Source organism: Gymnoscopelus braueri (assembly GCF_963280865.1).
Source record: "Gymnoscopelus braueri genome assembly, chromosome: 15".
Taxonomy (NCBI): Eukaryota; Metazoa; Chordata; class Actinopteri; order Myctophiformes; family Myctophidae; genus Gymnoscopelus; species Gymnoscopelus braueri.
Window position 1 is genome coordinate 30,908,752 of NC_137620.1, and position 13,851 is coordinate 30,922,602.

General features: G+C 40.7%; 1 protein-coding gene across 2 annotated transcripts in view; it reads right to left on the reverse strand.

Moving 5' to 3' along the window:
- Positions 1-13,851, reverse strand: part of caap1 (caspase activity and apoptosis inhibitor 1) — a 330,075-nt gene that overhangs the window by 105,140 nt on the left and 211,084 nt on the right. The window lies entirely within an intron of this gene.

Genomic DNA, 13,851 nt, shown 5'->3' on the forward strand with positions numbered 1-13,851 from the left:
GCTCACAACGCGTCGCATGAGCTTGTAGATCGGCTATTTTCAAATAAAATCTTGCGGAGAAATTATAATAAGCAGATCTGGCAACCCTGCTAGCAATCATTGCCTGTCTCTCACACATATCTTTACCGTAGCAAATATTGCAAATGGAAGCTCAAACATGTTCCTATACGAGTATGCCTGCACATAGATCCTGCAGCAAAGCAAAAAGCATGTGTGTGTGTGTGTGTGTGTGTGTGTGTGTGTGTGTGTGTGTGTGTGTGTGTGTGTGTGTGTGTGTGTGTGTGTGTGTGTGTGTGTGTGAGTGAGATGCCAATCTCAAGACGTCATCACAACAACGCCGTAGACTAACTGCACAATGATACCATTTGTTTTCTTGGAAGAGTAAACTGATTTAGGCACACTTGATATCACAGCTACAAATTGTTAAATATTAGGGGTAATAAGAGGTGAATACACACAAGAATGGTTGCAACCCACGCCGCTAAGTGCAAAAGCACAAGCAGGAGAGAAATGTTGCCACTGGCAACAGTCTGACATTGAAATCCATAGAGTTGTATTTGAAAGGTGCACTTTGTTTATAAGCTTCAATTTACGCTGCATTAGTTTTGATATTTGTATTTAACCCTTGGGATAGTCATTTTTGCCTGGAGTTAGAGACGCAGTTTTCGCTATATTCTCTCACCAAACCGCTACCCACAAATGAATTTAACATGACAGTTTACACCTGAGAAATTAAAAAGGAAAACACTCAAGGATGACTGTGATAAGACTCCTCTGGTTATTAACCACTTAAAACCCTCCATTCTTAGTCAAATGGATCCAAGTTAGGTCTCGACTTGTACAGCTTTTTTCCATCTAGACCATGCCTATTCCCCCCAGAATAGGCATGCTGGGGTTGAAGTGGTTAAGTAACATGAAATAGCTCCTTATTTCTAGTTCCATACATAGCTATTTTCTATGGTTTTCTCCACAGTGATTTTTTCTCTCTCTCTCTCCTGTTAGACCTTAAAGGAGTAGTTCACACAAAAAATGACTTATTTTCTATCAATTACACACCCCATGAAGCCTTGAATTCATGGATTAGTTTTAGTCGCATTCCTGAGCCAATCATTTGATGACCAGTGTATTTCCGGTAGGAGACACAAAGAGTCTACTTTGTGTCTCCTACCGGATACATTAGCATCTTTCTGCCGGTAATCAAATTATTGGCTCAGGAATGCGACAAAAATAAATCCATGAATTCAAGGCTTCATGGGGTGTGCAATTCATAGAAAATAAGTCATGTTTTGGGTGAACTACTCCTTTAATACAATTCCTGCATTTCTCGCATGTCTGGTATGTCCCTCCTCAATGTCTTGTATGATCTAACATCCAACAGTCTGGTGGTTACATAATATACGTATGTGCTCGTCATAAACATGTGGTTGGTTAACACACAATATAAAGTAATTAGTTAAGCGAAGCCAACATTGAAACTAAAGGTGTGTTTGACATGTCGTTTACATGTAGGAACAGCCAGCAGAAAGAAAGGAGGGCCTCATTATGTGATTTCGATCAGCATACTTTTAAAATACATTCAGGATGCTCAAGACGGTACACACGCATGTACTTAACCTCCTAAACTGCAGTGTTGTTGAAGGAGCACGAAGACAGACAAATGGGCAGTAAGCGTCCCATTGAATAGCTATTCTTAACCAATTAAGACCCGGGACGCATCTGTGCATTTTATATTTCTTTGGCTATTCAAAAATAGCAGATATACAAGCTCGTAGATCTGCTATTTTTGAAAAATCTTGAAAATTTGTGCAAATCTTTGAATACATGTATTTATTTTTAAGCGAACATTTGTAACTCAAATCTGTGCTTCTGGAGGTCCCTGGAACAAAGTATTTTGAGGTGGGGGTCGGCGGCCAAATACATATCCTTGACATGAACCACCGATGTGGCAACATAGGTGTTTTTCAAAAAACTGTTAGGATTTAGAAGACATTTGTAGAACCGGCCCTCAGGTCTTAATGGGTTAACCATAATTCCACATATCCAGTTCATGTTCAGATTACTGGATCCTTGGAAAATAATTGAAAATGCCTACCTGTACTTTTCTTTTCATTCTTTTTAACTGATGGAGAACACTAGAATGTTTGCTAGTTGGCAAAAGGACTGGCCATAACAGTCTGGGATTTCATACAGAAATCCCAGTCTGCATGGATATTAATATTATATGGAAACTGAACTAAGCGATTCAATCTTTTTAAAAAAAGCTGTCCCTAGAGACTACTTATAATAATACTATAAATACTACTACTACTATAAATAATGAAATGCAATTGACAAGCACAATGCTCATGGACAACCAACAAACCAAAAGTTTCAAGACAAACTATGTCAAATGAATCCCTTTAAGTCCCTTGAAGTAGCCCAAAATGTCATCCACGCAATGTCAAACCACTACCAAAACATTTCTGAGCCGGATTTGCTTTCAACGTCAGCATGCTGTGTCCTTCCTGATAGTGCCAAGTACAGTCTACACACACTCAAAATAGTGCTGCATGCGTTCAAGTCAGGCAATGACGTAGGCTTGAACTTCACAGCTCAAATAATCTCTCCCGCTGCTCTTCCCATCTGTTATTTGCCTCCAAGTCTAAAAACAGGTAACGTTAAAGACTGCAAAAAAAAACAGGTCTGCTTTTGCTGCTGCTTGCAATCGGCAACTCTCGATAGCTCAGCTATGATGAAAAACAAAAAGCATGCCCGAGTCAGATTCAGCCAAATTATGATTCTAATTATATTAAGACTCCAGTAGTGGCCTCCCTCACTTGCATATTATGCAAGCAATCTATAGATAAATGCAGTGGATAACAATACAAACACGCAAAAGCTTTGCTTCCATCTCCAATTCAGTTTCACCTTCCATTTTAAGTACAAAGTACAAACATTGGCCATTGTCCCGCAGCAGACAGTGCCACAAGGCAGAAATATTTCATTAGATAAACACTTGGAAACGGAGGCTTGGCATGAAGCCTCTACCCAAAAAAAAAAAAATCAGTGAAGGCTTTCAGTATGTGCAAGGCAGCCAACCCAGCCAGCAGCCTTCATCAGTGCTGGCATTTCAGTGCGGAGCATCTTGTCCCCCTGGAGGCCTTGCCTTGCGGTTTTTCATCAGAAAACAGCCCCAGTTAAAGATCATGAGGTTCTTTTGTCCCCCCTCCCCCTACCCCCGTCAGCGCTAGGATAAACCCACCCTCCTCCACAGTTTTACCCCACTGAGCAGAGGCTCCCTTTAAGAGTCATTAAAGTGTAGCATGTTTAGTTAACTGGTACTCACACATCCCACTGCATTCGCACACAGATTGAGCGAGAGAGAGAGGGACAGAGGGGGACTTAACACGCAATGTTACTATGAAAAGAATCTGATGGAATGCAGAGGATACCCAATTTAAATAGCAGAAGTCTTTGGTTAAGCAAGGTGAATGAATGCTTTTGACTTCTAGCACACCCTTCAATATTTTATAACCATCTGCTGGTCTGCTTTAACGCCACTGCACACAGAATGCTATAGCATTGCTAGGTATATTCTCTGAGTCCGAGTGCTACTGTACATTGATTTATCCATGCGTCTTGCACTGTGGCTAAATTCTTTGTGATCTGTGTGGTCTTTAACCAAAAGCCTTCCTCCATCTTAGGATGCCATTAGGGGTGGGCAGGTTTTGCCTCAACCACTCAATGATTTTTTTCCTTGTGCTGACCAGGCTTGGTTCTTGGAAGTAAGACACGACAGCTGAAATTCAACTGGAATAATTATGCCAATAAATACAACAGTGGGAAAACAATGAAAGCCATGTGACACGCGTTTCTATTTGAAATCCTACTGTGCTAGACAAATGGTAGACGTGCGGACAGTCAAGATAATTCTGTCAAAACAACAAGCACTGCTTCAAATATAATGTGAAATAAATTCCTGAATCCTGACACATGTAAGATGCAACAAGGAATAATGAAGACCTCCCCCAGTAATTCAACAGTACATAAATGAATGAGGTGTGATTAAAGCAACTGCCACAGGACTCAGGAGACTCTAGTCAAAGGTCTGACATCTTGTTTTCAATTAATGCCATCAATGAATGCTTTCAACTAAACAAAGTACGTGTTGTGGCGTGCAAGTCTTCGATCCGAAATATAATAAGACTGTATATTTCATTGCAAACCGAATAAGAGGAGCCAACTGAATCTACTTCCAACAGAATCGACACTTGACCAACTGCATAAAAGTCACTATTTGGAATAGAATTGTAAATATAAGCTGGATCTCCATTTTCAAACCATCACAACAGAGTGTAACAGAGTAAGTAGTCTAACAGTGTCCCACTTAATTTAGTTTACTATCAATTTAATCAATGTCATATTGAGATTTGCATCATCTGCTTTATTTGGATAGGAGAGAGTAAACCTGTTTGGCAGATCAGACATTTTTTTCCAGATTAGCCTAATTCCCACAACTATTACGGTAACTGACAAAATGTATGGAACGCATCTGTGTCACTTTAGATTTCTTTGGCTATTCAAAAATAGCAGATATACAAGCTCATAGTGCGGCACTCGGTGCCGCACTATGAACTTGTAGATCTATTTTTGAAAAATATTGAAAAAAAACTTTAGATAAAAAAAAAAAAAAACGTTTAGGATTTAGAAAACTTTTTAAAGAATTGCCTCAGGTCTTATAAATATGCTGTTATGACAGAATGACACCGAGTATTTAGAGCTCTCCATCCAACTAGTCCGTCAGAATTACACTGACCCAACGTGTGTGACAGAGTGAAAAGTGAAGAGCTCCTGAGTGGACACAGTAACAAGCAATCCAATGGCCCAGCGAAAACTAGGGCTGAGATCCGGAACCGAATCTAACATTGAGGAATCGGAATCGGTTCCATCAACATTTGGAACCGGTTTACCACACTGTCAGCGAGCTGGTATGCGGACTTCATGTCTGCTACATAATTGCAATACCGGTGGTTCTCAAACTTCTTCATTTCAAGGACCACCATAACTTTGACTATTTAACTATTTGTACACTCTGAGTTAAAGACCCAGTCCATTTGGAAGCCCCTATAGGAATCGTTGAAGGGAACCGCTAAGGAATCGAACCCTTTAAGACCTGGAACCTTAGATTTGAGCTAAAAAGCATTATTTTACTTTTACACTTTGGCTATTCAAAAATAGCAGATCTACAAGCTCATACTCACTCGCGTGCCGCGCTATGAGCTTGTAGATCTGCTACTTCTGAAAAATCGTTGCTTTAAAAAAATCCATGATTTTTCACAAAAAAATTGCAGATCTACAAGAGTGCCACGCTATGAGCTTGTATATATCTGCTATTTTTGAATAGCCCAAAGAAATCTAAAATGACACATGCGTTCCAGGTCTTAAAAAGGGTTAAGAGGGAATCGTTAAGGAACCTGGAATCGTTAAAGATCTCAATTCCCAACCCTACCAAAAACACACAAAAAATGAGTTCACGTAATATCAAAGCATAAGATAGGAAAGACTACTCCCCCCCCCCCAACCCAACGCACTGTGACTGAAAACAGTGTTGACATCGCACAGCATTGTATACTACAGTATACGCCTGAACATCCATCTCCAGCAGAGAGGAATGCAATAATGCAAATGAGCTAAAAACCTACATCAGTGTAGTTCGTGTACAAGTAGTTGACACATGTAGGCCCATCTGTCAGCACATATAGAACAGCACATGGTCATACTGGTGGCGGTATATAATACCTAGAGATAAACAATATGATTTAAAACTGGGCTAGATATTAGATTTGTGAATTGAGTATCAAAGCTCCAAGAAAATGGCATTAAAATGATGCACTATGGCTGTTTATACAGAATAAAAACTGAATAAAGATCACTAGAAATCATCTAGTCATTGTCATTCTGAGACGAGGCCTTATATTAGCAGTTAGCACACCATTTGTAGATACATTGTTATCTTTTAACAACTTGGCATTAAACATCCAAAATATGGAACTGGGGTAAAATCAAATCTACAACAACAATTGTAAATACTGGAGGTTGGACTCATACTTTGCTTTGTGATCAATATATCATAACCCAAATTACTATAGTGTGGTTTGCCCACCACTGAAAAATACCAAAACACCCTGCTTTGCAAAAACGTAAAAATAAATGGGCTGTGCACCTACATGTTTCAATGTCTATGTCATGTAAAAAGACGAGTTGAAGAAATGCATAGTTGCTAAACCCATTTATTAACGGCTTTAAGACAAAAAAAAGAATGACAGAGCAGCAGTGTGCCTTGGTTTTTTGGGGTTTCATGACTGATCACAAACCAAGTCTAACCTTTCTTTTTTTGGTCTTGGATCCAAAGAGCACCTGTATTTCTTTTCATATTTGTCAAGCCATCTATTGATGTCTGCTCCCTCTATAAAACTACAATCATGTTACGTTTCCAACTTTTTTTTTGTTGCAAATCACTTTCAAGTTTACAAAAATGGCATCCGGGCTCATCAATAACCATGCCAGAATACTTTAACCCATTAAGACCTGAAGCAAATTCTACATGTCTCCTAAATCCCAACAGTATTATGAAAAACGTATGTTTCTATATCAGTAGTATGAATCTTTTTCATGTCAAGGACCCCCAAAATTAGCCGTGGACCGCCCCCCCCCCCGCCCCCATCTAAAAATGTTGGTTCCAGGGGGCCCCCCAGAAGCAAATATTCGAGTTAAAAATGTTAAAAATATTCTTTAAAACGCTTTACAGAATATATATTCAAAGATTTGCACCCATTTTCACGATTTTTCAATAATAGCAGATCTACAAGCTCATAGCGCAAGCTCAAGCCGCCGCGCTATGAGCTTGTATATCTGCTACTTTTGAACAGCCAAAGTATAAAATAATGCTTTTTTAGCTCAAATAAAAAAATGACACAAGATGCGTTCCAGGTCTTAATTCAAAACAAGTGGACGTTGCACTGTTTACGTGACACTAAAACAATAAAAAGAATTGTGAAGCTAAAAGAAAATGGGAGAAAAACAGTTTGAAAAAAGGCAATTTGATACTAAAAGGCACCCTATATATAGCACATGTGGGAGATCTATACGAGCTGCTGTGATTCAGTGACAAGGTCCAAGGACACTGCAGTGCTGGCCTCCGGCAATGACCAGCACACACGGAGGGAGGGACACCCTGTGGCCAACACACAAAATAGACACGGAGGAGGGAAGAGGAGAAGAGAGTCCCATGCGCCACCCACTGAGCCCAGACTAAGTCAACTGCAGCAGGCGAATATTTAGAGAGAGAGAGAGGGAGAAAAAGACAGAAACTAGAGAGAGAATAGAGGGGGATGGGATAGAGTTTTGAGGAGGACAAAGGGGGGGCCGCTTTTTGTTGCCAAAGCCATCCCCCCGTACGTACACTAACCTAATTCTCTGACAGCACTAGTGCACATTACTGCATAGCACACTGACGTGGCCTTTGGAAGTTCCTGCGTTTTTAGTCGCTCTGTCAGCAGCCTTTATTTAGAAAAAGGCAAATGTCTTGACTCAATAATACATCAAGACAACCACTCTTCCCCCCCCCCGATCCCTCAAAGAACATGAAGCCACTGCAATTGTGGAAGGCAGCGGAATGGCTGAAGGGGGGGAATGCCTGAAAGCAGTGGATATTAATAGAAAATATCATGGGAGGGGAGGATTCCCGTGCGATACCAAAGAGAATGAAAATGCTGGACTTGGGCATGAGGTCAAACATGTACAAATCTAATGGATACAATGTGATGTTTTGGCCAGCATCAATGATGCTAAAATGTGCCCGCACTCTCTCCACGAAGGCCGTAAAAACACCCAGAGCAGAACGCTATTGTAGTGTAGTATAAACACGCTGAAATTATAACACATTGAATAGTTACACTAGACACTAGATTTAACGTAATGCCTTAAAAGAGGCTGTGTAGAAAGCTTTAATATTCCAGCATTTAATTGAAATGCTGGAATATGTTTTCCAGCATCAAAATTACAAAAAGCACAGTTTTTTTTGTATCAAGTGCAAAGCAATGCAGCTCCAGAGCCCTATTGGCCTCTCATTCACTTAGCCAGGGGGGGGACAGGCATCCCATAGTAGTCAAAGAACAACACTAGAGTGCACCACACCCTCTCAACCAGTCTGTATTGCTGGTCCATGCTCTCTATTCCCACAAGGCCACCGACGACAACAGTGCGTCAGCAGCCTCCTGCTAAATTAACCGGTCAGTTGCTGGCTTGATGATACAGGATCTATCGGTGACCTTCTGAGTCACCGCAGACTACAGCTTGAATTCTTGACACAAGGCAGACCCTGCTCTTTGCACACTTGCCTGCTCAGTATTCAATGCCAGATCCAATAGTAAGTACTAAAGGAGGCCAGCTAAATAGAAACTACCACTGAGAACAAAAAAATACTGCATAGCATTAAACTAAAAACCTGATTCTTAGGCCTAGCATTTGCATGAACTCAAAGTGCACTGTGTACACAAATAGCAGTTATGGATGATGGCATCAATATGGTTGTGCTGATACAAGGAATAAACACTTCTTTGGTCTACACAAGATTCATCATGAGTTTCAGAGCTGTGTCAAAATGTAGGGTAACGCTATACTGTGGGGAAAAGCAAAACCGATAATTCCATTGGCGAAAACAACTATGGTATAGGCCCACATAGGCAAATAATTGATTAACCCATCAAGTCCCATAGCATTACACTTCCAGGAATACAAAGGGGTCAGTCATGTAACATCTCAATGCAATACAACCCACTAACAGCATCTGCTTAATGTGTTGATTATGTAAATATCAACAGCCACATGTTGTGGGTGGGTAGTAGCCCACACACTGAAGTCTGCAACAGACAGGGGATGAACTGCTTTATTCAATCAAAAGGTTAAAGGGCTAGTGTTAGTGGTTTCTTCGTGCATGTTAATGTAGGAAGAGGAGCTGGCTGCTTCATTTGCAGCATGAGACACACCTGTGTTGCAGAGAACACGCCCTGCTGTGAGTGTGTGTACCATTAATTAGCACACACACTCACACACACACACACACATTAATCCAATCCTTGATATTATAGGTTGCAATTGCATTAAAAAAAAACACTCCCGAGATCTGTGAGCCGACATTAAAATGAGTTTAGCCAGGAAGTCAACGCTAGAGTGTCCTACATCTGAGTTCCACCATTAGTCCTCCTATAGTCCTCTCTGACCACAGCAACACAAAAAAGGCATGGGTTCCCGAAGCTACAGCAACACAGGTGGCGTTCAGTGGTGGGAAAAGTACTCAATTGTTTTACTCAAGTAAAAGAGTCAATACTTAAACGTAGAAATACTCTGTTGCAAGTTAAGGTCCTGAATTCAAAATGTACTTGAGTAAAAGTACAAAGGTATTAGTATTAAAAATATACTAAAGTATCAAAAGTGGAAAGTACTCATTATGCAGAAGGTCCTATATCACAAGTGTTCAAAATGTATACAAATCTTTTGGAAAAATAGCAGACCTACAAGCTCACAACGCACCGCATGGCGTTGTGAGCTTGTAGATGGCAGAAATAAATATAGAGCTTGAGTGGTTAGTAGTAAAAAGCTTAAGTTTTCAAATAATTATAGCGGAGTATAAAGTACCATATTTGCCTCTGAGATGTAATGGCATAGAAGTAAAATTGTTGTACACCAGGAAAGTAAAAATACCTCAAAATTGTACTTGAGTACTGTATTTGAGTAAATGTACTTGGTTACTTTACACCCGTGGTTCTCAAAGTGGGGTCCGGGGACCCCCAGGGGTCCTTGGCTTGAGGGGGATCCAGGGGGTCCCCAGCTAAACAATGGATAGTTAGGAACCAAATGGACCCTTATGGGTCTGTAACTCTGAGTGTACAAATGGAACCAAATGGACCCTAGCGGGTCCATTTGTACACTCTCAGAGTTAAATTAACATTGATTTTACAATATAAATTGGGGTCCCAGAGATAGAAAAAACTGGGGGTCCTTGAAATTAAAATGGTTGAGAATCACTGCTAGAGCTGTAAACATCTCTTATCGGGGTCCCTGCATGGCATATCTTTTCAAACAGGGGTCCGCAGGCTAATAAGTGTCAATTTGGGGGTCCTTGACATGAAAAAGTTTGAGAACCACTGCTTTACGCCACTGCACAGCAACACATGTGGCGTTCATAAAGCTTAATCACAAATCATCAACCCTGCGACGAGGAAATGCTGCTTCCCAACCAAATATACAAACAAATGTATGCCGTGTGATTCAACACAAATGTTTAGCTTAAAACGGCTAACACATGTAACGCTAGGTTGTGTTTATACTTTATGAAGCATGGCGTCTGCATGGCCAGGCCTCCTGCTTTTCAGCTAGCGTCCAACAAATGCTTTGTTCTCTCGCCGTCTTGGCCGACGTCGTGGTACAAACATTATCAACGTTACATTTTACAGTTTATATTCGACAAATATAACTAGGATATGGTCATTTGACGTAGGCCTAGAGGTTGATTCCCATTATCAAGCCACATGGGTGGGTCGGTGGGTCGGTAGGTAAAGTAAAGCCACTACAAACATTGTCGAATATAAACGGCAAAATGTAACGTTATCCAATAGAACTAGGATATGGTCATTTGACGTAGGCCTAGATATTATTTTATATTTGACCATTAAGCCAGTGGGTTGGTAAAGTAAAGCCACCTGCTGCTGCTGCGACACACAAGACTCCAGGTTTGGCTACAGCTAGCAGCCAGGTGCGTGGCGTGCACGTCATTTTCTTTTTCTTTTTTACAATTCCTTTTTCACGTCAGTTCTTCTCACGTTCAGCTTAGCTTACCTGTTCTTGTAGAATGGTAAACACTGGAGATACTTTTATATTTGCTGAAGAGGATAGTGCCGAATATTCAATTGCATCGCATGAGAGTAACTCTTCCTCACCAACTTGACGCTGTTAGAGGAACGGGGGGGGGCGACGGCTGGGCACTAAGTAAACTAATTAGACCCTCAGCCAATCAGAGGCGTGGACGGTCCAAAATGGGAGGCGTACCTCATTAAGATGTTCTGCAGGGCTATAGTATACGTTCATGATAAAGCTCATCTTTAGATTGTGTTAAGCCACTGCTGAATATATCTACATGAAACCCTTAAAAAGGAGTAGTTCACCCAAAAGATGACTTATTTTCTATCAATTACACACCCCATGAAGCCTTGAATTGATGGAGAGTGTTATGTTTTTGTCGCATTCTTGAGCCAAAAGTTGATGTACCAATTGTGTAATCAACTTATTGGCTCAGGAATGCGGAAAAAAAACAATCTCTATGAATGCAAGGCTTCATGGGGTGTGTAATTGATAGAAAAGTCTTTTTTTGGGTGACTACTCCTTTAAATGGTGTAATGTCATGTGCTTTAGATCCATACTGGTTAGCCAGTAGTAAGGCATTTAAACTAACTGTTATGCCTGCCTTGGGTAATTATACAAGGGAGGGAATTTGCAAGGATATAGCAACGGATCCCTTTACGTCTCCAGCATTTCTGTTTTAGCAAAGTGTTACCCAACACACTGCAGTCAAACAATAGCATTAGTTGTGCAGTGCACGGACTGCGCCTATAACATGTGCAGCATGCATTCACTTGGCATCGTTTTGGGGTTCAAATTCACCCAAGTTACAGAATAACCAGTACATTGCAATTAAACCCTTTTGTGTTTTTAAGGCCAAAAAAAAACTGTGTCCAATATATCAATTCCACATTTGTGACAATAGGCTTATTTGGTCACGGTTGCAGGCCTAAATATTATGAATAAAATGTAGACTACTAAATCATAGTAGACGAAAAAGGGATAAAAGCACCTCTAATCCGTGTTGAAGCTAATTTTTTTAAATCAGGTGAATTGGGTGCAGCTATTATGCCTCATTTGGCCTATACTAATTTGGTGTCCAAATAAGCATAATGAATTATTTCCTCATGTTTAAAGGCGCAAACCTGTTCATTTTAGACCCCAACATGCGGTAGAATAGCGAACTAGCATGAGCCCAGTGTCCCACGTTTACAGCCCTCTGTCATCAAGGCCTATCCATGCACAGTGCACACTATAGAGAAATGTACATGGGCGAGAAATTAACCACTTAAACCCCATATGTGTAACCGGCGGAGTCCCTCAGGGCTCAATACCAGTGTATTTTCAGTTTTCTGTTATTGTGGGGAAAGCTTTCGCTGAAAATAGCCGATCGACAAGCTCACAATGCTACTCCTTGCGACACGTTGTGAGCTTGTCGATCTGCTATTTTCAGTGAAAGCTTTCCCCACAATACCGATGCTGGGGTGTAAGTGGTTAAGAAGCTCGCCCATGATGATGAACCTTTCAAATAACGTTTGCAATGCTTGCCAAGTAGAGGGTAACCCATAAATGTATTCCATTATGTAGGTCTATAGGTCTATCATCTGCCAACGCATAGCAATCCAGAGTAGAAAATCTGACTGTCAGTCAATGCAAAATGAATTATGTTGAATCGTTCGCGCTGACTTTGCTGATATATCGCGTTTACATGCAGTAGGCTATAGAGATCACAATGAATGCATGATCGACTCTCATCACTGGTTTCATGGAATGTGTACACCTATAATATCCATCGCAAATATTTAAGATCAATGAGCAAAATATGTAAAACATCTTACCGTTTCTATAAATGAAAGTTACGGACGTCCTTTAGGCAAAACAATCTCTGAATGAATCAAGAAAACACCTGGTAATAGGTTGTGTAAAAAGACGAAATTCCGCTGATCTCTCTTTTGTTCAAACTTGGAAACATAAAAAGCCAACAACACAAACAAGATAAAATGAGGGGAAATGGAAATATTTATTAAATCAAAACACAGAATGGGTTCCTTTTCAAAAGCAAATGCATCAAATAAACAAAAAGGAAAAAGAACAGAAGAAATGAAAAGGAATCAAATCATTAAAAAAAAGTCTGCCCCGGTCTCGCTCTTTACAGGTGCGCCACACAAATACGCGACATCACCGTGTGGTGAAAAGCGACGTAAAGGAGGAGGTTGTCTTTAAAAAGGAAGATAGTCCTGTCAGCACATATATATAGGGCCGTATCACAGCTGATGCTCTATACCTCTCCGCTCTCTCTCTCTCTCTCTCTCTCCAGTCTCATCCATTCAACCTATACACACGAGCACTGCATGCACGCGGAAGCATACCCGGAGTAGCTCCATCCACCCTTTAAGCACGTAGTGGTCCTTCAACGCAATTGGTTATAACGCTCCCCCCCCCCGTTCGGCGTGCCATCTTTCCCAAGCCTAAGATGCGATTCGTTCTCACCAGAGTCATTCAAAAAAAATGATCCAAGCATTTACTTTAAAACATAGAAATTGAAGTCAAGTGCATGCTGCACTGAAGCACGCTGGAATAACAAAAATATCGGTGCATTATTATATTCCATTATATGAGAAATGTTGTTTTTTTTTCTGCCACGCCTTTGAAAAAAAGAAACGGCTTTCTTTCTTTCTTTCTTTGACAGACGAAGCCACTCATACGAAATAACTATTGCCTATTATTCGATGGGTAAAAGGTAACGGATTACTTTGGTAGACTATTACCCTGACCTCGATGCTCGTCTGATAATTGCGGTTCACTGTTATTATGATCTGCCCCTGTTAGTTCTACACGTACAAGAAAACAAGACCACTAAACGACTCGACACCACTACTGGATCTTTCATTGGGCTGTATACTGCGTCTGCGATGTCCCCCTCACTCTGCACGGATTCGACACTGTTGGAAATTATTGCTGCGCCAAAATAACTAT